This window comes from Cephus cinctus, unplaced genomic scaffold (assembly GCF_000341935.2).
Source record: "Cephus cinctus unplaced genomic scaffold, Ccin1 Ccin1_scaffold0970, whole genome shotgun sequence".
NCBI classification, from domain to species: Eukaryota; Metazoa; Arthropoda; class Insecta; order Hymenoptera; family Cephidae; genus Cephus; species Cephus cinctus.
In genome coordinates, this window is record NW_014333527.1 from 170240 (window position 1) to 189599 (window position 19360).

Sequence of the window (19360 nt, forward strand, 5' to 3'; positions counted from 1 at the left end):
TTTTTTTTTTTTTTTTTTTTTCATTGACTTTTTTTAACAATGGTATACTGTCTTTGTATTCGATAACGGAGATGCAGAGATTTAATATTTTATATGGCGGGAGAAGTATTGTGAAATCACGAAAACATTGGAATACCATTAGACGGACATATCGCTTATCGAATAAATACCAAACTCCATAGTTTTAGAGAAAATTTTCAATTTCGAAATTTTAAATTCTTACATTACGCCTTAGAGGTTAAGCGGTAATATCGTAATGGTTAAGTGACATGTAACTTGTAACTTGTATTATATCTGTAAATATTGTTACGATGTACAAAAACTATTTCCAAAAAAAACCCAACGAAATGAAATAGCGCGATTGTAGAGTTAAAGTTATTATAAATAGATGTAAATAATCGTAGCACACCTGTAGCTTATCCACGGAAATTATCTCAAAGCGTTTTGACGTCTCGACGTGAATCCCGATTAAGAAAAAAAAATTTTTAATCTTTCAATTTTTCATTAAAAAAAAAATTATCTCCAAAAATTTTTCTTTTTTTTGCGCGATTAAAGTGTTTTGGTCTTTCCTTGTGAAATTTTCAAGATTTAAGAAAAGTTCATGGTCATCGTCGAAACGTCGAGATGTGAGCACTATGTAAAAAAAAAAAAACGGCGTGTAATTTGAATTATTTCATAAGCCTGCCCCGAGAGAATCCGACGACTCACGAAAGTATACGAGAAACCAAAGTCCCCAAAAAGTCCACTTATTTCGTATTGTCTTAAGGAGCCAACGAAGGAGAGAACAAAAGTGAAACCAAAAAATAATGAAAAGAAAAAGCATATACGACGGACTAAACAAAAAAATATCACAGAAGCCAAAAATCGTAATAATTAAAAAAAAAAAAGAATCGCCCAAAACCATCATCAAATAATTGAATCGACATACAGTTCGTTCAAAAGGGAGACAGAGGGAGAGAAAGTTACTTTTAGCATATCGGCAAGGATAAAAAAACTGATTAGACAAAATCAAAAAAAAAAAAATCGAACGCGATCCTCGCCAAAACCGGAATTCGCGACTCCGTAATCTTGTGATCTTGATTATATAATTTTTTATTTACCCCCCACCTCCCACTATGTGGTGTCCTTTACCCCCCTTCCCCTCCACATGGCGTGTCTTCTTGTACACACTCATCGATGTATATTACTATAAATTAAACTTACATTTTTGAGAATTACCCAAAATTTTTCTTCCTTCAATCCTCCCCCGCCTAAAGCACAAGTAAAGCAGAGTACAGAAATCGTCAAGACTTGCGTCATCGTCGTCCTGACCAGCTGGACTACACGAAGCGTAAATATTTTGCATAAGGCCGAAGTGCGCGTAGCAAACACGACGGAACCCCATGGCGCTCGAGTATGCCAGACTAACAAATAGTGAAACAGGATACGTTCACGAGGACCACTTCGGGACGATTAGTTCACATGGTGTCCCGTTTCCTGCGGCCGTCAATCGGTAGCCCCACTGCGATCCGTGTTACAATACGAGGCTGTTTGCGTTATTAGATTTAGATTGGCCGGCACGTGTCGTACCCGGTGCGCAGCCACGTGGCGCGCGGCAAACGTTACAAGGAATAAAAGCGCGGTATAAACATTCTGGCATTGCTTTTGCACGAATTACGAATTAGCTAGGGTTTTTTTTTCCTCTTTCACTTTCGTATACAGTTGGAGTGCGGCTATTACGGCCGCACGGGTTGGGAAAATTGTCGATTCTTTATACGAGTCAGATAATTGAGATTTAATATTTTTTTTTTTTTTCGAATATGGGATTTCGGATAGAGATTATTTTTTCCGTGGAATTCATACAATTATTTCGAGTATCTAATTATTTTTCGGCTACGCCTTATTGGATTGGAATTCGATATTTTTTTTATTCCAAAATATAAATCCACCCTGTACATCCTTATTGTCATGAAAGTCTTTATTTTCATTCCTCAAGAAGCTCAAAGCTGCGTAATCCACCACGAAACATCGGCTTACTCCCGGGCACGTGTTCAGGCCTTACTATCTCGCGCTCGAACGATTTTAATTCATAATCCACGATGGGGGTAGATTTTGAAAAATCTTTAGCAAGGATCAAAGTACACACTTTGTTGTTGTATTTAGGCTTTTTCGGGAAAAAGAGATAGAGAGGAAAATCCGTGTCCGACGGTGGCTTTTCAAACGAGCTACTCAAGGGGGATGATAATTTCTACTTGGCTGCTAGGGGGATGAGCATAGGGGGAGGAGGGTTTGGCTGCGTATGAGCAATCCAGTTCTCGCACCCCTGACGGATTTCGATAAGATCTCGGCCGCTCGGATCCCATTTGAATTCCGTTTGTGAAGTGCTGGATGCCGCCCTTCAGTGCTATTGTGTTACAAGGGATGCGCGGCCTTTACCATCTGCTGATTACCGGTAATCTTTATTCAACGATATAACGTTACTATACGATGCGCCCTTAAATTGACTGTACGATACGGGATTGATGGGGGAGAGAAATATTTTCATGTACTTACAGCAACATGTATGCTGGCCATGTGTAAACCTGGTCTACAATTTTTGAGTAGCATTGATCGTAAATTACGTTCATTTATTTGAGTGGTGATATCACTGTTTTCAATCGTACAAGAATTAAGCTCGATACTTCATTTAATCCCTGTATGATGCTTGTGCCGTATATGACAAGATCTCTAATCAAATCATTGAAATACCTGAATGAGACCGTAATCGATGATATTAGGAATATAACGTCATTTTACAAAATTTACGTCACTGTTCGATAACGATTAATCAGTTGATATGACAAATTTTTTTATCTATTTTATTATAGACGACATTTCATTGGCGTATGCTTATGTAGCGGTTTAAAAAAATTAAATTCTCATAAAGCTAGGTTGGCCGAGCGGTCTAAGGCGCCAGACTTAAGTTCTGGTTCCCATATGGGAGCGTGGGTTCGAACCCCACACCTGGCAGTGTTTATTTTTCCAGTAAAATAAAATATTTTACACGAATGAAATACTGGGAAATATTTTTAATGTAACTATACCGTTTTAATTAAGCAATCAATGAAATGCTTTTTGGGCGTAACCTTACGTTATGCAAGTACGATATGTTATCGATTACTCGAGGGATCGTTTAAATAAAAATTAAAATCTTACCAAATCCGTATCGCACTCTTATTAATACGATATCAATCCCAGTATCTATCAAAAAATCACAATCTTCTCTAGCCCACGTAGGCACCTGACAAGAAATCGATATTTTAGAAATTATAGTATTGTTCTGGAAGACAGTTATTTTTTATGCTGTACATAATTTATTATTAGTATAAAAATATAATTGTGGATAGTAGCTTGTTACTAACTGATTCGCTATCGCATCCGTAGACTCTGATTGAAAATCACTCTTAAGATCAGCAGATCCTCCAATAGGTGTAATCAATATCCATAAGACACAGTTAGGAATATACGTAAGAAACAAAAGACTTCTCTATCCCATTCTACAAAATTTTCGGCAATGATGCTATCGATATTTATACGCTTGACTTAAAGCCCGATCTGCGATATCAATATCTCTTATCGATATCTGCGACAGACCATGCAGTACGTAGTGAAAGCTCGTGGGGAAATCCAAACGTTGTGCCTTCTCTCTAACTTTTTGTACGTTTCTCCGTTTCCAACTTGCCATATGTACCGCGCTTTCGCCAAGTGAAAAAGAAATGAAGAGAGTATCGAAGGAAGTGAATTTCAGACTGCAAAATTCGTCGTTTCGTGTAAAATCACCATAAGAAACACGATGCGTGAGATTTCTGAGAAATAGAACATTACATTTTCAAGTAACTCGTAAGAAGATACCATGAAATTATTCATAGTGTGTCAGTGGAAAAAAGAAAATTATTGGTCAATAATATATTGTTTTATATTAATAGCTATAAACAAACAACGCGTATTTATTTATAACAGAAAATTTAATGATTTTCATAATCCGGCAACCATAAAAGATATTCGCTTTCGTGGATGCAGTTGCGTAATATGATAGTGGCAGTGCATGTAAAAGTGCAATAAGAGTGTCGGCATTGAGGTTATTTTTCGGATAATCCAGGTAAATCAAGACTTATTACTTTACGTAATTACTAAGATAGAGAGAAGGGATGTGAGGGATTATTCCACCATTCACATTGAAGAATGCGACGGAAACGCAGGTTCCCAGAATAATGAGAACTTCGTCCCAGTGCTCATATTTATATCGACTTCTATTCGGATATCTTCGGCAACCCTCGGCTATATTATTCACTCCGTACACCCTTGGCGTTCAGATTACCCATCGGTATATTTGCTTACTCATTTTATACTGCTCGTAGCAACATATGCTGGGCGAATTTCTCGAAATTTGTCTAAGAGATTAGTTGCTATACATGTAAATAAAATTGAGGAAATTTAACGATCTGAGGAATACTATCAATATCAATAAATGAATGCTAAAAGGATATGACTTACATTATTTATTCATAAAGTCTCGATCTTTAAAAGCACAGTGTATTTAAATTAGGCGATATAATTGCTGGCAAGATGGATGACCTGATAGACATTTACTACAAGTACCTGCCGTGCTATTATGCTTCAATCAGAAATAGAGCTACCACATATTATTTCTCCAGTTATACAATTGAAAATATGTAATACCTTTATCATTTTCTTCTCGCTTTCTATACGCATCAGATTCCATAGAAAATAAAAATGCAGGCGTCGCCGATAGCACCATTGTCCATCAGCATTATACCGAGGCACTTGAAGTCAAAATTGAAACGAAACAATTCTAATTCTCTTTCACATTTCTACCTGCATATTTCACCATTTCAAAGAAATCACTTCGCGACTGTTCCATTATCAGAATTCACAAGCGACATCTGAATTTCGTTTGCCACCGAAATAATTCTACTTGTACCGTAAGTAGAACAAGCAAGAATCCTCCATTACAGGAAAACGTACGATGCGCCATCTAGTAAAGAATTCTGAAGACTCATCTAAAAACGGGACACGCTCTGCAGGCGTCTAAAGAAACCCCATAAAGATTCGCGCCAAGCGAATGTCGGTAATACAGATTCCATACGAGAAACTACATGTTACCGACAAGAACACCGTTCAATACAAAATAGCCAGCATCTAAGTAACGTAGTTCACGATTATCCCGCTAGTCGCATAACAGTTTGTAGCCAGAGATCAGTAGGGAGATGCACAACACTACGGTTTTAGGCGATACCAAAAACATGACGCTAAATTGTAGCGGCGAGTCCGGGAATAGAATTTTGTGATCATCGCCTCCGTCAATAATGCATATCCCGTCGTAGCCGAGCTGAACGTGATCACGAACGGATAGCCTGACGGGCAGAGTCCTCCGCTACTTATCGCTGGTTTCCAAAGCAACACTTAGAACGAGACAACTCATCGGATATAGCCTAAATACTTTTTTTCTTTGCAATCCTAAATTCGATCGCACAGTGTTAGCTCGGTAAGTTTAATATGACAAAAGCAAGCAACTCATGTCTGCCTGCACTAAAGCGTATGATGCCACATGCATATTTAATACATATTTTACCGATGTTGCGTAGCAGAACGATTGTTGAAACCTATCAGAAACTGTAGAACTTCTCGAGAACTATTGAAAAAGCCTATTGTTGAATCATTTTCAAGAGATTTTAAAAAAGTGCGATGCTGGAGCTGACATCCGTGTATCACCTCCATTTTTGTAATGTTAATATAATATGTATTATATGTATTAATATAATATGTATGAATATGTATTTTAATAGAGAGTCCACAGTGTTCTTCTCTTGTCGGTGCGCTATAAACGCGGAATTGGCAAAATCCAGAAGACTCGCGTGGACGAGGAGAAATTATTTAGAAGGCAAAGAATCGATGAGTGTATCACAACTGCGATGTATTTGCGGAGAGAGGGGAAGGGGGAAGGAAGACCGGCAAAACGCGGTTTCCAAGAGACCGGCTCTCGAAAGACTGACCTCTGAAACAATAATACATTCTTTGTATACCACTGGATACCCCCTCCCCCCCGCTCGAGTACTCCTTGGCAAAAGTGATGCCCCCCTACGACAGGTTTGTCAATTACAACTCGTACAGGGTTCGTGAACGATGCTCTCGAGTGACGATGCAGGCTGATCGGTGCAAGGCAATTGTTCGCATTTCAGGATATCGTTGACGCACCCTGTAATGCTCCTAAAGCGTACGTTTCATTAGCACAGCAGAGCTCTAAGTGCGTCTCTCTCGCACGCATACGGATTAATACATTGTTTCTACTACCTATAACTATACCATCTTTAACTTATAACTATACTACCTATAACTTTTTTGAAAAACTCAAAAAAAAGGGTGTCTATACCCTGTACCTGCTACGTACTTATCTTGAATTTCTATAATTCCTGATAGGTTTTAACAACAGTTCTGCTACGTAACATCGATAAAATACCTATTAAGGATACTAGTAGCACCATATGCTTTAGTGCAGGTATGCATAAGGAGCTGGCTTTCAGTGTTGTTTTCAGATTGTGCTTAAAACAGTTCCGGAATAATTCTCTCTAGTACTCAATGTTGGGATCATAGTTCCGCTTGGAACCATTGTTAAATAATGATGGAAGCTAGCACCGCATCTCGACTCGCCGCTACGATTTAGCGCCATGTTTTTGGTATCGCCTAAAACCGTAGCGTTGTGCATCTCCCTACTGATCTCTGTTGTAGCACACGCATTTCCAAAACATATACACTCTAACATTTTTTTTCTACACAACACTTTAGCAGCCGCTCTCATATGCATACTCGCTGGCATAAAAAGAACGCGTCACTAATCTCAGGCTATTCTCCATAAATATTTCACGCCATAAATCATAAACGGACAAGACTGCACGCGTCACAAGAGACTCGTTCCAACTAGGAGTCAGAACGTTAAGGTAACAAGGTAACAGTAACAGAAAATTGACCATGAAACAACTCGTCAATGAAAAGTATACTCTGACAACATTTCTTGGAAGATAGAATAAGAAGGCATAATACAAATGGTCCAAGGAGAAGCATCATGGACATCGGTAAAAGGAATCAATAAGTACGAACCATTTAATACATAACCGATTATTCCAACGAGAAAAAGTGACTCATTCATATGAAGTAATTAAAAATGTCTACCGTAAATCATGTAGGCACTTGTGGTATACCTACAAAAATACGATGCCTGTTTTATGGAATTAATAATGCATTATTAATAAAAAATAAATGAACGTGAGAAATACGGCAAATTCCTGAAATCTCAAATTTCACGAAATACCACCAGAAATTTCGAACCCGCAACAATCTTACGAATAATCTAAGTATGAGAATTGAGAAAGAACGAGCCTGCTCGCCCGTAAAACTCCATTTCCAACTGGCGTCGCCACGTGTACTTCATCGTCGTACTGGTATTCTTCGTTAAAGCTGCGTCGAAGAATTTCGGCTGAGACCACTGCCGTAGACTGAGCGTACTTGTAGTATCGCTAACAAAAATATGACAGAAATTAAAAAAAAAAAAAAAGAAAAGAAACATGGCCGTAAACACTGCACCATAGCCTGTGGTATTCGACGATTCAGCGTAAGGTAACCACCGCGCAACACGCCACCAAACGGCCGCGGTTCGTGCTAATTTGGTTTTATGTTTCAAAGTGATTATATTCTCTGGCGAAACGTTATACGGATTTAAACGGCTCTTTAATCTGAAACAAAGCGTTGCTCTCGGATGCGTGCCCATACGTGGTATACTAAGGCGACGACCCCACACATCGTACGTTTCACATTTTTCTACACACTAGATATACTGGTGACTATATTAAATCACCAGGACACTCCCTTCCTACAATTAACAGCCCACAATTTCTATAAAGACCCATATGGAATAATCGAACTAAAATAATTTTGGAATTTTTTTGCAAAGTGGCTTCCAAAAATTTTAGTTTACCTTTACGAACGAGCATATACCCTCTGGTATACACCACAAGGAAATCTAGGAAGTCCTGTATGGGATTTTACAAAAATGTCTCCTTATTCACAGATGATGACTTTAACAACGGTGACTGGCACGACGTCGAGCGTGTCCAAGCCTCGACTCTTAGGAAATCCTTGAGGGCAAAACGTTAACGGAGGTTCATGTTCAAGGCTACGTTGTTCACCATGAGGAATGGTGCCTGAGGTTGTGCAGACGCGTGCACGTGTCTAATCAAACGTTAACACATGGCAAATCAAGAGACCAAAGCCTCTAGCTTAACTACCCGGAGTATATAGAATCAAGTATGCAAGTTATACCATATCAAGTATGCAAGTTATACCTATCAAGTATGCAAGTTATACCATATTACAGCCGACTGATACTAACTAACCACGAGCAAGAGCGAGAGCGTGAGAGAGAAGAGAGAAACTAAAATCCGTTGTCAGGATATTCAAAATGTCTTTTTCAGTCCGTTCGTTTGATCGCCGGACGATTCCTCGAGTGTTTAAGCGCCTATAATTAAGAGATAGAAACGCTCTGGCCCAAATTTGGTATGGACCGCTGAAGACCTCCGCGTTCCAGTATAAAATGGGCCCCGACGTAGCCCATGCCTATATCGAATCTGCTTGAAGCAGGATCGTCCGAGCCCTAAACTCCTAAACGTACACTAATGGAGAAAATACAGTGAACGGAAATAAGATGTATTTTACGAGGGAAAGAATGTCACTAATATATGGTGATACTAGGCCGTTTGCCATAAAGTAACGTATGATAAAACACGGCTAACATCCTTGATAGGTTGTACGCGTGGGAAGGAGGCGTAGCAGGTAGGGACGTTCAGATTGGTATACATCGATAGGCTGAGATTCGAAACAAGATTGAGGTACCCGATATGTCTTAGTATAAAGTACACTCTGAACCATTAATACACTGTCCACTGGGGTAACGTCCCATAAATAGTACGATATGAAAAAATTACAAGTAATATCAGCCTAAAGGTGCAAACCATAGTCCCATGATTACCCATGCACGAGCATCATTGACATTGCCCTACAGAAACTCCAGCCAGAACATTTTCACTCTACGAGATATCCGCCTCGATCCGATCTATAAAACCGTCCTGCCTGGCATATAGATCTTGCTTCTATCGCCCACGAGAATTGCCACACGATCTTGTAAAAAAAAGTCAACGGAAACGAAACAGACAATGCATTTAGCAATATTGCCAAACCGATAGGCATCGACTTCGATAGGACTATCGCATCGATCGTTACAGATTGGCTTTTCTATACTGATGACTTTTTTTCTCGCTTATCTTAAATCTTGCCAGGGAATCTTTGCAGATCTTATCGGTACAAGAGAACTAATCAAAGCTGTCTTACCGGTGCCCGATTTTATTTGGCAACTATCTTTTCTCGTTATCTCACTAAGATTGCAAAGGGTCTGATAAGCCAGTGGTCAAATCGAAGATCGAGAGGGATGCAAAGAAGACGATAGCAAAGGGAATGGACCAGGAGGATCGGGTTGGATAGCGGTACGACTGAGACTGCCCGGAACGATTCGGTTTAAAAGTTTTAAGACTCGGAAATAAAATACGGGCTGCCTTATACGGCGCGCGCAAGTCGGGATGTCGGTAATTTATGGTACGGGACAAAGTGGCTCTTGCCCGAAGAATTTTTTCTTTTTTTTTTCTTTCGTGTCAAGAGCGCCCGATCTTTGCGAAGAGGGGGTTGGGAGGGGGGCTGGAGGTTCGATCGGAAATAGATCATGAAAAGTTGGCATTTCAATTTTTTAGTTATTGATTTACTATCACTCCTTTTTATATAGAATCGTATTTCATATCTATAACCCATGACAAGTTACCCATGCTTGTATTTCATCGGTAAAGACTCGAATATCTCTGATGAGTCCCAAATGGACATATCCAGACTACACGTGGGTCCGTTCTGAGTAATTCAGAGCCAAACGCAGACCCGACGAACGTCTTCGCAGGCTGGCCCAGTGATTTGTAATTACTGCCACTAATATGATACACTTGGAAGAAGTGGTTCTCAACCAGCGGGCCACGTGGTGTTTCCCAAAGACAAAGGATCCCTTGGCTACTGTGAACTCGGCTACAATGAGAACTCGTGGGTACCAAGGATGGGGCCCATTCCAATGGAAGGGCTTTACGATCGTCCACGGCGCCACAGGTTAATCATTCGCGTCTTCCTCTCTTCCTCCATCGCTTCCTCCCTCGCAGTGGCTTCTGCGCAACGGCTACCGCGTCCACCTCCTCGATGATTCAGGATCCTTGGTAGATCGATAAAAATGACTGGAGTTGCCATCTTTACGACGTCGACGCTAACTGCGGGAGAGAGAGAGAGAGAGAGAGAGAGAGAGAGAGAGAGAGAGAGATGTCAGTGACACTGTGCATATACGTATTGCAGCAGTGTGAGACGTGCGAATCGATTTGAGACTCAGCGTGTTAGCCGATAGGTATATATGGTACATACGTAGCTCTGGCGCCAGGACGACATTCCGACGTTTCCGGAATAGCGAGAATGGCCCACTCTTCTCGTAGTGGCGTTAACACGGAACCGTTAACGAGTCGGAGAACCAAAGGGTGGACACTTGAGATAAAATTTAGTATATATATATATATATATCTATATATATGTTGCTACGTTTTTTTCCGGGAGGAACCAGCAGGTCGGTTATGATGAAAGGATATAAGGAATACGTGTCGTAACGTCTGTTTAGATTTTGATATAAACTTTGATAAAGTACAATGAAATGCAAGGCAGTCCCAAAATGACTAAAGTCTTCACCTTTACGAGCCTCGTAACCTGTGGCAGTTGCTTATGAAAGCTCGTAATTAATTTCCGAGATTAAAATCTGTCTTGTAATGAGGCACGCTTCTTAATAGGTATCCCAAAATTCTGTGTATCCTTAAAAGCTGAGAAAAGTCGTTCAAATTTTTCAAATTTCTTACACCGAGTCGCTTTCTAAAAAAAAGTTAATTTTTTTCTTCATTCCAGGTTACTCTACAGTTGGTTCCAAAAAATTTATCGATTATCTTTCGTACTTTGATATGAACTTCGTTCATCGTGAGGGTATGGCTGGTCGTGATTGTGACTGTGATGTGAATTTTGTGAAAAAAACTTTTATTTACACGTAAAGTCGAATTCGAGTCGGCATCAATTTTACCTTAACTCGCGTTAATAGGCACCTGTGTTTTGACAGTGCCGATAGAGACGGTACAAAGGCCGTGAGTCGTATCGACGATTTTTATCTTTTAACATCAAAGCCGGCATTTAGTTTGGGTGAGGAAATTCTGCAGCGCGCGCCTAGTGGCCCTTAATCTGTCCACGAGATCTTTTTCTGTCTTTGGGAAAAAAAAAAATATAAAAAAATACTCACAACCGTCCATCGCGTCTACCGGGTAAAACCTCTATACACGATAGCGCCAGAACCCGCGCGTTTTCTTTAATTGGAATTTTTATTGGCCGAATCGTAGAAAAGATAAAAAAGATGATCGTTAATTCCTCGCCCACACCTACGCGGTACCCGCGGGATGCACGATCGACAGGAGGACATCTTTCATCTCAGCGGCTTTGGGCATTTTTAGTAATTTCATTAATTTCATGAAATTCGTCTAACCCAATGATTTATCCCTCTATGATATCCGTAAAATATTTCACATAGTTCGTGTCCACGCGCCTGCATCTAGTATAGTAAAGTCCCGTAAGGCCCCGTATAAGGTCCCGCACGTACAAACGTCAATTTTAACATCCCAGAATTATGACATCCATAACGAAGGGTCCGAAAAAAAAAAGATCTGTCACTACCGAATTTTATACGTTTTTCTCATGTCATTGAAATCTCTCCTACTTGGGTTAATTTCGAAAAAAAAAAAATTTTTTAAAAGACGCCCTGACTAATTAGCCGAATTAACTGGTACACCCGTCAAAGTTTTTAACCCCATTAACACTCCCTATACCTCTAATGTAATCTCTCCAGATATTTCGGTCACAGCATCTCAGATCTCCGGCTCATATTTTCCGGTCCAGTTTTCACCCGAAGACATGTCATGCTCACGCATCATTTCTCCGCGAGGACCGTTTCACTTGGAACAGTGAAGCCTGTATGGCAGCACAGTCGATTTGGTCGCCGTTGTCTCCCGAAAAAATCTGTGGGAACAGAAATACGTGGCACAATGGCGGGCTTATTAAAATTCCAGGTTGTATTTTATGTGCGCGAGGTAGACTACAAGAAGCGAAGAGGAGAAGAGGGGAGGGAGAGTGGCAGGAGCGAGGACAGTGGCGCGGGTGGTATATACCAGCAAGGAGAGTAGTCGTATGGGCCTTATAAAAAAAAGTAGGGGGGGGGGGCCTTATAAAATCCGATCCCATTGGTGCGGGATGGGTGAGGAGGGGCACGGGAGGGGAAAGGGCCACGCGACTCTCGGCGCAACGTAATCTTCCTGAATCTACACCCACGCTTTATAAAATACGAAGTGTCTTCGTATATTTGGGACTGTTTTTTTTTCAAACTCTGAAAACTACATCACGTCATCCTTCATTTCAACCCTTTTATTCTTTCATCTTTTTGCCACATTTTTGTTACGTAGCCCCCCCCCGCCCCTCCCCTCCCCACTTCGCTAGCCTTAACACTGATTTCTTTCAATTTAACGGCAACCACACGAAGAATGGGCCAGTCGATAAATAAATAGTCTTTATTACGTAAGGCCCATCGGTTGAGATTTTGACGATTTCCATTTAATTACGACCGGTAAAACCAATCACGATAGACTCTGGGACAGTGAAAATAAAAATATAAAATGAATGTTTTATTTCTGATGACTTTTTAACCACACAGGATACTCAGGTAATTAACCTTTATTATTCGGCCTTATTAGTCGTTATCCGACGCAACGTAGCAGGTGGTATACCCAATTCTGTGATTAGATTCCAAGTAATCGTATAACATAGTGAATCCCAATAAGGCAGAAAATGGAATATCAGCGCCTGATATCTATCTAAACGCAGGTTACACTCACGTGGCGAAAAAGTTAGCACGTTTGTAACGTTCAGGAGAAGCGAGTACGTTACCCTCGGTTATTACCGGTCTTATCGCACGTCGACCGCTTATCAAGCGCCAGTCTGTTAGACTTCTGCAGGTGAATATCTACGTAGGTACATAACCGCGTGGGTCAAGACAGGTGGGGATAATCTTTTTTTCTTCTTTCAATGCACACGAGTTTATCGCAAATTCTTCGAGGCGCTTTATCTCGCTCGTAATTTTTCTTTGCAAATAGGAAATCGGATTCTTGCGGATCTTAAGATCGTTGAGAAATCCTTGAGAGACTTTGATACCATGAAACTTCACGAAACGGCTGTTAAGCCTAATTAATGAGCCTCCTTATTACTTTGCTTGATAATTACCTCCTTAATACGAAAAACCACTGGCCGTTTATTACTTCCCCAAGGACCTGGTTCAGTTTCCTGAAATCTAAAGTTAAGCTTCGTTCTTCTGGCTGTTTGCCACGTATGAATTAACCTAACGAGAAAGGAGTGCGCCAAAGTCGCTATTTTACTATCTCGGTAAAATCATGACCAGTTCTGGGCCAAGGCTGGTACATGTCTAGTACGACTGTTTGGAATTTTGAAATATGTAGTGGTAAGACTGAAGACAAAAAAAATGGACTAAAGAATTCGCTGGCCGTTAGCCTACGTCGAAATTCCTAAGTAAAAAATCCAAGAAGCAAAAGTCTAACCAGTTCACTACACCGAAATATCGCCCACACCCTGGACCAGTGGATGCTGTAGATTTCACATGCTCCGTGGATTGTAGAGCCGAATTCAATGGGACACTATTGTTATTTATCTCCCTAGGTGTGACTCCCGTTGAGCATCCAGGAGCGGCCCCCACGTCTTGTCTGTACAAGATTATTTATAAAATCTGTACCAAATAGGGCGGCCACCCGTGTACATTAACGAGCATCTCGTGTCGAGTTCTCCTGGACCAAGTTAAGATTGCGCAAGAACGGTCAGATACTCTGACTTCCATATACCTTGACCAAGACAGAATTCTCTGCTGTATTATTTCCCTAAGAATTTTACATCGTCAAGCTCGGCACTCGTTTGGTCTTAAAGGGCTTTAAACGCATATACACGGTGGAACGTAAAAACGGATAAGACGAAACGACGCGCACGCTTCGACGATTAACGCGAGTTAGAAACTTCGGGATTATAAAAATATTCGTAAATTGATTCTAAATACAGATACTATCTTCGTTAGATTAAACAGATGATCATTCTCGGATTACACGCAGCTTATTCATTGAAATCTCTATAAAGGAGCGACAAGGAAATTTAAAGTTCCTTTTAAGCAATGGAATTTTTTTAAATGTCATATATCTGTATATTAAATGTCACAGTTAAATGTGTACATATATACAGTTTGTGTGGAAATGATTTAAAAAAAATTGAGATGAAAATCATTAATCCTGTATGCGTTACTCCCGTGATCCTGCACAGCGATGACTTAACGAGTCTCACAAGATTTATGTAATAAGCCATTGATTAAGTCCAGATCGGCAGATTGAGACGTAAACTTGTTATTCGGCTCGGATATCGCGCGCGCGCATTCTCCCTTACGCCCGTCCATCGTTATACTTCGTGCAAGATGCGAAGCCGCAAGGAGAAGTTCGTTTCGGTACGAGCGAACGATCGCGCGAGATAATTTATTAGCATTCCGTGCGAGTGCGAGGTTTATTGGCGGCTTTAATATGTTTCGCAATCGGTGAGCGTCTCTACTTCACCGGCATCATCTTGCTTATCTCTACTTACCTTTTTAATGGGTACGGATAATGAATTATTGAAATTGTAAAAGGTCGCCGCTGCAGACGAGGATCTCGTACAGTTTGCCCGGATAAGAAAGAAGAAGCATTAAAATATTAAGCGTGGCAAATTTTCAGCGTTCGATACTTTGACGACGGACTATCCCAACACCCAAGTATAATATTGCCTATAAAGTTTCTATAGGACATAAAACTAAAAAAAATACAGTCATTCGAAATTTCGAAATCGACTACGTAGTCGCATTAACATTTATTTTACATTCACGCTCTATAATAGAGTTATGTTTATTTTATAGTTGAAAGGACACTAATCCACCCTATTGACGCAACGGGGACGTTAAACGTTAAGAGAAACATCTAGGGTCCAGAGGAAGCGTCGATTCTTCGATTTTAATGGAATCGAATTGACACGTCAGGTGAGTCGAGAATCGCTCCGCTGGACAGTCGTAAATCAGGGTACTGGGTTGCATTCCATCCAGTGTGTTCCTATAACCTGCAAGAAAGAGCGCGAGACCGATATAAGCCAAGGATAGTACACGTTGATACCCAGATTTATACTCGTACCAAGAGCAGCACATAAACCACGTGGACCACCAAGAAAGTGTACACGCGTGCCGATACACGTTACACGCGATAGAAGAAAAAAAGATGGCCGGTGTGCGTTACACCACAGCCAATGAAATGATCTAGCCCGGTACCTTCGGTACCAGAGCTAAGGTACTATAAGGTACCAGAGTACCAAAAGGTACCACCTGGCAGGTCTAATGTAGGTCAGTGTATTTTATCGATTCCATTACTCGATGCCGGTATAACAGCCAATACGTTATATAGAATTCCTATACTCTATGGGAAAAATAAAAAAATCTCAAAATACAAAAGACCGAGAAAAAAAAATACATTTTTTTCCAAAATGTCTTTGGGAAATTAAAGGGTGAGAATAAGTATTAAGATAAAGATCGAAATGGGCGCTGGATTTCGTAATTGACTTTCCCTTTGAAAATAAGTGTCTTCCAAGTGAAATACCTGAGGGTCCCGAATGACTCGTGAATTTCCAGTAAGACATATACAGGACCATTCAGTTTTAAACGTACACAGTCTCGATGTATAGGGTGACTTCGTGAGATCCATAACGAAATTTCACGGGTTTCATCAAATTTCCTCGGTCTACCCCGGTTCCGCCTTTTTCTACCCTTCATCCGGCGCCATCCCTCCCCTCGACGTCTTTTCCCTCCGCCCCGACCATATCGACCCACCGCGCAAGATCGCTTCACGCTTCGTTACGCGCGTCGATCAAGGATACACGATAATGTCTCAATTAACTTGAAAAGCGTGCGATAAAGTATTTATTGTAATACCGGCAAGGCTATTACCTGCGTAATGGAAGCTTTATGACTCCCGACGCTTCTACGTGCTTGCAATGATTATCATCAGCCGCCAGACCGCCCCGTGACGTCTCCTGCATGTCTGGTCTCTCTCGTGCGCCTGCTCCGAGCTATCTTCCTTCTTCGTTCTCCTGGCCTATCCATCTTTTACCGTGTATTTCCTCCGCTTTGAAGGCAGGAGCCCATCCTGTTTCTCCTGAGCTTGCTCCGCAGTCACGTCAGTGACTTCGTTGCTCTATAATTCTTTTGCTCGTGATTTCTCTCCATGCTACGAGTTGTAAGTATGTGGAACCATAGGGAGCATGGGCGTCGGGACGCTCGGGGTCCCTTAGGACCCCAGACGTAGCGAGACGCTTTCTTCGGGTTCCTTTCTTGTTTACACAAAGGGTGCCCCCGTTGGGTACCCACCTACTGAGGTGCGTACCCGCAAGCATATGCGTCCCGACGCTCTACACTCGAGAGTATATATGTATATACGCACTCACTGAGTTTCCCTCTGTTTCTCGAACTCAGCTACTCACCCACCCACATAAGGCACAAAGTGTACCGCACACGCGTAATATCACGGATCTCGGGTGCGTAACGCCCATGGTGAACGTGCGTAGTAGCCCCTCTTGAACAGGCCCCAGAAGCGGGCCAGAGGTGTAAAACGAGTGAACGCATATATCATGCGTGGGTAATGCAATATTGGCGGGGCCCTTGGGCCAAGAGGGCTCCTCTCTTATACACGGCACATATCGCCTGTATAAGTATAAGTAATGTCTGTTATTTGCCGGGTATTAGTTTTTACCGGGGCCCACTGTTGGGCCCTAAGTTATCGTCTCTCGTAAACTGGCTCACAATTGCCTGTCTCTACTGTACCACGTTACACGAAGCCCTTATGACGTCCCGACACCTTGCCGGTTGCTTCAATAGCGATCGAGGGACTCACTTTGGGCCTCAGGGTACATCGCGTCGGGCCTTACCACAATTTGGATACGAATTTCTCACACGGCGTGACTGTACGGGAGGATTGAATTAAATAGGAGTCAACCTCGAAACTAAACAGCGTCCCGTCGATACTTTTTGTCTCCTTCGTTTTTTGCACTTGATGAAATTCGCACTCGGCTACCTGTGTGGTCGAATGCTTGAGTCGCTTCGACATCGACACTTTTATTATCGTCCCGTTCGATCGGACACGTAGGCGAGTCAGCGAGAGAGATTTGCGTCAGACTCGGATCTCATTGGCAGGCGTAATGACGCGTACGTTTTGTTATTTAATCGATTTTGGTACAGACGACTAAATGGCTAAGAGAATTTACAATTTTTTGCACATACGTCCAAGAGCCGTTTTTCGATAATAGAGCCGGCCAAGGTGCGTAGCCAATGTATCGGGCATACCTGATTCGTGAATTCCTATGAGCTTGCTCGATCGGGAATGTAGGAATGTACGAGAGACGAATAAAAAATGTTCCTTGATTGATCATCGACGTCGTGCTGCTTGAATATGACTGAAGCCTATCTAGAATTGCGATAGAAGAGAAATTTGTAAGACGGAAAAAAAAGTGAATGCGAGAGTTCCTGTACGAATATATTTACCCGAGTTGGTAATTTTTTTTTTCACAAATTTTTATTTATGATTTGGGACTTTTCCTACTTATGGGACTTGGCTGTCGAAGGTCTTGTTGGCTTTAAACAACAGTCGGCGGGCCTTTGTTCCTGATCATGAAGGTCCTCGTGTAACCATTTAGGATCGACAATATTTCCGGTCTGGGACCGTCGCCATTACGGATAATGGCCAGATAAGAACGATTAACCAAAAAGGGGGCAGACTCGAACCTCTGGCCCAATTAAGTCCGGCGGCGGTCCGCAATCAGAAAATTCCAGCCTGAAAGATTTATCTCGGACCGTTGATCGGCCACACGCAAAATCAATAGTTCTCATCATCCAGCATCCCTGGTACTTTATAGTAGAGTCTAGGAAGTCGATACGTTATTCTCTTGGCGATCGGTTAATTTCCTAATTTTCTAATTGTGATTGATGGAGGATCCACAAAATTGGCAGGTTGAAGACGCGGGAAACTCGGAGGACTCAATATACTCCTAATCACTATGTTTTAAGGGTAAACGAAGTCCTAGCCATTTTACGAATGCCCCCTCGCACCCCTTATTCCCCCCACTCGCCGTACGAAGCCTTTCAGGTAACCAAACGAGCTTTGGGCGATCCTAATGAAACTGCCTAAGATTACTTTACAAAGGTAACTAATCTTTTCACATAAAACCATAATAGGAAAAGTGCCACTCTCTAGACAGATTTCCACTTATCTACTAAATTCTTCTTATTTACCTGTCACCAGTTTACTTACAAGTATACAAACAACAGCCATACGACTGACAGCACGAAGGCCTGTTTTCACGTTAGCGACACACGAATCACGTACGACGAAATACGTCACGTCGTTGAATCAATTTAAATAAATGGTTACCGGACTTGTCTCCTTGATAATATACGATACGAGGAAAAAAAATCGGATTTAAATATCAATTCTGAAAAAAAAAGAATATTGTCTAGTAACTTTCCTCGTACGTGATACCGGATTCCATAAATTTTCAAAAATTCCATCATCTCTCATAACGGCCACCCAGAAGCTACATAAATTCACCATACGAATTTGTGACAATTAAAGGTGTCCGACAGTCTTCACAATTCACAATGCTGCGGGCTGTCCGAAGGAATATTTACGGGTTTTCCGGGGTCAGCATTGTCCAACAGTGGCAGGTCTCAAAGCCATTCTGGTTGAGCCCGACGCTTCCTGTGCGGAAATACATTTTGAGTTTGACCATTGGCAATTGAAGGAAACGACCTAGTCTCTCGATTTAGGTTTACGGATTTTGTAGAAGCGACGAGAGGAGCAGGTCAACGTCTGATCCTTGGAAGTTCGTCGGAGCGTGGAAATTCGTTGAAAAAGCGACGCTAAGCTGTGACTAATACTTGGGCAAACGACGCGTCGACCATCGCTGGTTCCTGATGCTGACGTATTACGGAAGGAACGTCTTCACGAGGACACGATCCGTTAGAGCGTAAAGGCAATCGAGATAGTTCCCGGAATCATGTTTAATA

General features: G+C 41.5%; 1 protein-coding gene and 1 non-coding gene across 2 annotated transcripts in view; one reads left to right on the forward strand and one right to left on the reverse strand.

Annotated features, from left to right (window-relative positions):
* The window catches only part of LOC107271428, a 174533-nt gene extending 169585 nt beyond the window's left edge, over positions 1 to 4948 (reverse strand). The window contains exon 1 of the mRNA XM_015747419.2: positions 4699 to 4948. The gene's annotated coding sequence lies outside the window, so the exon portion shown is untranslated. The remainder of the gene's footprint in view (positions 1 to 4698) is intronic.
* On the forward strand, positions 2905 to 2988 carry Trnal-uaa. The gene has a single exon. It is a non-coding gene; the product is annotated as a tRNA-Leu (tRNA).
* Positions 4949 to 19360: the final 14412 nt, after the last annotated feature.